The sequence below is a fragment of the Perca fluviatilis genome, chromosome 6, assembly GCF_010015445.1.
Source record: "Perca fluviatilis chromosome 6, GENO_Pfluv_1.0, whole genome shotgun sequence".
NCBI classification, from domain to species: Eukaryota; Metazoa; Chordata; class Actinopteri; order Perciformes; family Percidae; genus Perca; species Perca fluviatilis.
In genome coordinates, this window is record NC_053117.1 from 10,583,016 (window position 1) to 10,589,627 (window position 6,612).

Genomic DNA, 6,612 nt, shown 5'->3' on the forward strand with positions numbered 1-6,612 from the left:
CGCCCCAATCCTCACTAACCCTGACCCCTCTCTCCAGTTTGTGGTGGAGGTGGACGCCTCGGACATGGGCGTTAGGGCCACCCTGTTCCAGCGTTCGCCCTCTGACCACAAACTCCATCCCTGTGCCTTCTTTTCCCGTTGCTTGACCCCCTCTGAGCAAAACTACAGCGTGGGAGACCAGGAGCTGTTGGCCCTGGAGGAGTGGAGGCACTGGCTGGAGGGCGCCGGAGAGCACCCCTTTCTGGTTTGGACCAACCATAAAAACCTCTCCTACATTCAGACTGCCCAGAGACTTAACTCCCGCCAGGTACGGTGGGCCCTGTTTTTCAACCGGTTTAACTTCACCCTGTCGTACCGCTCAGGATCCCACAACGTCAAACCTGACGCTCTGTCCCGTCTCCACTCCTCTGAGGACCCGGTTGACCAGCCTGACCCCATCCTCCCCCGTTCCTGTCTCGTCGCCTCCTTGGTCTGGGAGGTTGAGTCCGCCGTCCACCGTGCTCAGGCCAAGGATCCAGACCCTGGTACCGGTCCCCCTAACCGCCTCTAGGTCCCTCTGAGCGCCCGCTCCCAGGTTCTCCAGTGGGCGCACGCCTCAAAATTCAGCTGCCATCCAGGAACTGCCAGGACCATGTTCCTGCTCCACCAACGATTCTGGTGGTCCACCATGGATAAAGACGCCGGGATTTTGTGGCGGCTTGTGAGGTGTGCGCCTGCTCCAAAGCCTCCCACCAACCGCCCGCCGGTCTACTCCGCCCCCTCCCGGTCCCCGGTCGGCCCTGGTCTCACATTGCTCTGGATTTTGTCACTGGCTTGCCCAATTCCCATGGAAACACGGTCATTCTCACAGTTGTTGACCGATTCTCCAAATCCATCCATTTCATTCCTCTGGCCAAACTACCCTCGTCCATGGAAACTGCCCGCCTGTTGGTCCATCACGTTTTCCGCCTCCACGGCATCCCCCTGGACATTCACATCACAGGTCTGGAAGTCCTTCTGCCAAGCCCTCAGCACCACGGTCAGCCTGTCGTCTGGTTACCACCCTCAGACCAACGGACAGACCGAGCGGGCGAATCAGGACCTGGGGGCGGCTCTTAGGTGTGTGGCATACCGTAACCCTTCGTCATGGAGTTCTCACCTCCCGTGGGTCGAATACGCTCATAACTCCCTCGTCAGCGCTGCCACTGGGATGTCGCCCTTCATGTGTGCCATGGGGTTCCAGCCTCCATTGCTCCCAGCCCTGGAAGAAGAGGTGGCAGTGCCGTCTGTCCAGGTCCATCTGCGTCGGTGTCGACGGGTTTGGAGGGAGGCCAGGGCTGCTCCAGCGCACAGCTTCCCGGAATAAACGCCTGGCAGACCGCCACCGGACTCCTGCTCCTGTCTTCCGGCCTGGCCAGAAAGTGTGGCTTTCCTCCCGGGACCTCCCTCTCGTAACGACCTCCAAGAAGCTCATCCCCGGTTTGTGGGACCCTATACCATTGAGGCCGTCGTGAACCCCACCGCCATCAAACTCAGGCTCCCACCTCACTTCAAAATACATCCTGTCTTCCACGTCTCCACCGGTCTCCGCCCCAGTGGCAGCGCCTCCTCCTCCCCGGATCATCGACGGCCATCCGGCCTATACAGTACGCCACCTCCTGGACATGCGACGTAGGGGCCGGGGCTACCGGTACCTTGTGGACTGGGCCGGCTACGGTCCGGAGGAACGGTCCTGGATTCCTGCCAGCCAGATCCTCGACAACACACTCATGGAAGACTTCTACAGGGCCCACCCGGACAAGCCTGGTGGTCCGCCTGGAGGCGTCCTTTGAGGAGGGGGTACTGTGATGGTTGGTGTCTGCTGGCTGTGAGTCTGTTTATTTTTCTCTGGCTGTCAGTTTTTTTTTCTGTTTGCTCTGTCTCTCTCCCTGTGTCTCTTTTTGCTCTCCCTCCTCCCCTCCTGTCTGCCTGCCGGATGACAACGCACACCTGCTGCCAATCACCATCGCTGCTCTCCTGCCACACACACCTGCCAGCCATCCACAATCAAGCATAGTACTTCAACTCCGGCCCTACAGACCATCTCCGCTGAATCGTTGTCTCAGCTACATTGGTGACACTATTAACCACGAAGCTTTTTCTGCTCCTACGTGGGTCATTCTCATGTAACCATTAAAATACCATGGCAGTAATGATTTTAAACATAAAACATGTAATTTATTAAGGTAACAAAATATCATAATAAAGATAACAGTGTTGTCTACATTGTGCAAGGACTGATTTCAGCATAAGAATTACATATTTTTGTATTTTATTGCATTTTCTGCAGAAATTCTCATTACCGCAACACGTCCAGCTCTTTCTGAATTTATGTTATGTTGTAATTTAAACAGATCAAAATGAAAATATTTCTGAAAGAATTACAGATGTTCTACTATGTTTTCAAATGACAGAAAATCATTAACTTAATATTAATATATAATAATAATTTAAAAAATACTTAAAAAGTGAAGTGTCTATGGCTGATTTTCTCATCCTCCGCAACATTTTTCAAAAGAGTGTTTACACACACAAAGATAATTTTAAATAAAGTTTTATTTTGAATGAAGCAACACATCGGACAGAACCTTCAAAATGGCTACCAGGTAAGTAAATATTTTTACATACCCCAGTTAAAAGTTAAATATGTTCTTGTCGGACTGCATATACGACAGTATTGATTATCATTACCGAAACATTAGTTTCCACTTTTTAGAAAATGCTAAGATTTCTAAAAAATCTGTGAAACTGTACATCTTTAATGTCTAATTATGTATATTGAGAAATATTTTTGCTTAGTCATCATGACTTTTCTATTGTTAGCAAAACATGCTAACGTTCCTCATCCTCCGCAACACCATTCTCACTTACCACTACAATTTAAGGCCAGTTGCGGTAAAGAGAAGTAATGTTTTGGTAATGAGAATTGAATGTACAGTATATAAATTAACTATATATATAAAAATATTTTTTTTTTCTTTATGTCCAATTTCATTACAGACAGTCAGCAAGTGACAAAAAGAAAGCTTTAGTGAAAGCTAGGCTGACAAAATTTAGAGAAAAGGTTTACACCAACCTAGAACGGCTTGAAGAGTACAGACGGAAGGAGAGAGAGAGGTTAGGGTTTGGAGAGGTTACAGCAAGATTCATTAGCATATTCACCTAATACTGCCCGCCCACTTTTAAAGGGAAACTCGTTTCTTTTCAACCTGGACCCTATTTTCCTATGTTCTTGTGTCTGTAACTGGTGTGAACAACACTCTTTGAAGTTGGTCCTGTATTGAGCGAGAACGCTGTAACTGGCAGCCGTGAACCAGGCTGCAATGTTATCCTATGGGGCAAATGTGCGTCTTTAATTTCGCCACCTACAAGTGCTGCTTTTGCCACTGACGGGTACAGACTATTATTCTAAGTGTCTGTTACCATTATCAAAAGGATACCTACAGAGATAGACCTTTTTTTTATAGAGTAAAATCCTCTTTATTTAACCAGAAACAGCTCAAAGAGGGCCATTGCTGAACCCACCAAACTCCATTTAAATAATCAGTACTTTTAGTGTGTATAGAGCCGGCATATTTTTACATGTAAATGCGTGAATTAAGGAATTATTTCAACCAAACCAGAGTGGTGATTGTTGGAACAGTGGAAAGACGAAGCAAAATAGCTTTTCATAATTTTATTTTGTACCCTGTCCACTCTGAATGAAGTGTTTTATTATAATAAAATTACTGTTTATCTACATGGAGTCTGGTGGCTTTAGTGATAGCGATCTCAGGAATCTTTATGTTAAAAAAGAAGGATATTACTCTCTAACAAAATGTCTATCTCTGCAGAGATCTTTCTAAAATGTTGTCAAACACTCAAAATAATAATAGTAGTAAATTAACGATGCACAATTGCCCATTATGTAACATTGCAGCTTGTTTCGCTGAGTGCCGACTGCAGGGATCTTGCCAAACACCGGACCAATTTCATGTCGCTCAGACCCAAAACATAGGATAATATGGTCCAGGTTGAAAAACAAACAAAGTTATCCTTTAATAGTGTTGTCCTCCGTATATTTTAGCTAGCTAGCTAGTTAGTCCTTTTTATCATTAGCTAGCTAGAGCAGATGAACAGTCTTTCCCTGAGAAATGTCCGGCTATAATGCTTCATTAAATAAAAATGAATGTTGAGAGGTTGTCAGATTTCAAGTTAGCTGTAAGTGCTATCTTCTTGTTAGCCTATATATTTAGCTAATGCTAGTGTCATTCATGCTCTGAATACATGTAACAATCAGTAATTGTCTACAGTTGAACACGCTTTGCAATCAGCATTTATTAATGACTGAGTGTAACCTTTTTTAAAAACAATTTTCAGTTGCCTCTCACCAAGATTACACACACACACAAACACACACACACACACGCTAGGATGACATGTCCATAACAGTAAGATTTTCCCTTGTTTTGAAATATTCTCATTTAATTGCATGCCTCCTTTCCATTTCCAGATATAAAAAACGAAAGCAAAGGGGTAACTTTAAGACAACTTCAGATCTGACAAAGAAACAACATGAAAAGAAAAAAAAACAGTGGCGGGAAAACTCAAAAAAGTATTCCAGAAGAAAGAAACAGTTAGAAGCTGTATTAGATATGACACCATCAAGCGATGAAGATACTCTTCAACAAGTTCAAGAACCAAATGAAGATACAGCCTCCCCAAGAGAACAGTCATTTTCACCTCAGCAGGTAAATGTCACTGCCATCAATGTAACTCCTAAAAGAAAAGAGAGACCTCTACAGACATCTACCCCAAAGGCATCACAGAAAAAGAGGAACAGAAGAAAGAAAACACTGTCAAAAGTGAGGTCAAAGTTACACTACACAGAACAGAAGCTTGTGGAGAGGACCCGAGAGATGGTTAACCTAAAGAAAAGATTAAAAAGACTTGAGATGATGGTCATGAAGAAGCAAGTCATTGTCAACACGGAAAGCAGAGCGGTTCAGAAAAAAACTACAAATAGAGTTCCTCAGAGAACATTACCCAATAACAGCCAAAGAAGATTAATGCACACACGTGTCAGCCACTTCCTTCATCAAGATGATGTCTCCGTTGTAATAAATGGGAAAGCCGGGGAAATTCGGAGAAGAGGCCAGATATTCCGTAAGAGAGCCTTAACAGACACTATGGCAAATCTTCATAGAAGATTTCTGTCTGAAAATCCAAGGCACAGCCTTTCCAAGGCTCAATTCTTTAAGCTAAGGCCATTTTGGATTGGCCAGCGGAGAGTCACAGAGAGAGAAACATGTGCTTGTAAAATACATGAAAACTTTGGCTTAAAGATAAAGAAGCTGCACCAGCTTGGGGTCATAGAAACGTCATCCCCAAGGGACACTGTACAGGCCAGTGTGTGCAGTGACAATGACCTATCCTGCATGTACAGGACGTGTGGCAATTGCAAGCACAAAACATTTCACACAACACTGGATCCATCAACAAAAGAAAACATCATTGTATGGGAGGAATGGGTCAGTAAATCTGTGCCATTAGCAAAGAAATGCAAAGATGGGTCCACTGAAGAAAAGGAAGTGAGGAATGTGTTTCTAGAGAAGAGGCATACCTCCATTGAAAAGCTGGTGGACCTCACATGGGACCACCTCTCAAACTTTTCAAGACACATTTATAACATCAAGCACCAGTTTGAAAGACTGAAGAGATTAAGAGAGACCCTGACCGAGAATGATGTAGTGGTTCACATGGACTACAGTGAGAACTACACTTGCAAATACACCAGGGAGATTAAGGAAACTCACTTTGGAGGTGGCAACCAGCAGGTAACCCTTCATACCGGAGTTATTTATCTTGGAGGGGGCAGGGTGGAGTCATTTGCATCGTTGTCAGCCAGTCTTCAGCACAACGCCACAGCCACGTGGGCTCACCTTGACCCAGTACTGAAAAGCATAAGAGAAGAGCATCCAAATGCCAGGAACATCCACTTCCTCTCAGATGGGCCCACAAGCCAATATAATCGTAATCGGACCAACTTCTACCTTGCCTCAACAGTGCCATTCATAAGAGGATTTAAGCATGTTACATGGAATTTCACAGAGGCGTCCCATGGAAAAGGTGCTCCTGATGGAGTGGGCGGCGCCCTGAAAAATCTGGCCGACAGAATTGTGTCCTATGGTACCAGTATACCCGATGACAACACCCTCTTTGAGCAGCTGAAACTCAATTCATCTGTGAGGCTCTTCAAAATAACAGAGGAGGACATCAAAACAAGTAGCGAGCGATTAGTACCGCCCTACCTGAAGGCAGTACCTGGAACAATGGGAATTCATCAGGTACGTCAGTTAAAAACATTTTCAAACTAAATGTCAACAGGCTTAAGAAACTTTACCTAATAAAAAAAAGAGAAAAATGCACCTTTATACTTACATGGGTTGTATCCTTTAAACTGTAAAGAGATTTTTTTTTAATTTTGATATGGAAATTAAGTTAGTTACTTTTAGTTACTGTTCAAGCTATTAATGTATAATTAAAGTTGCTTAAAAGAGAAACGTGTGTGTGTATATATATATATATATATATATATATATATATATATATATA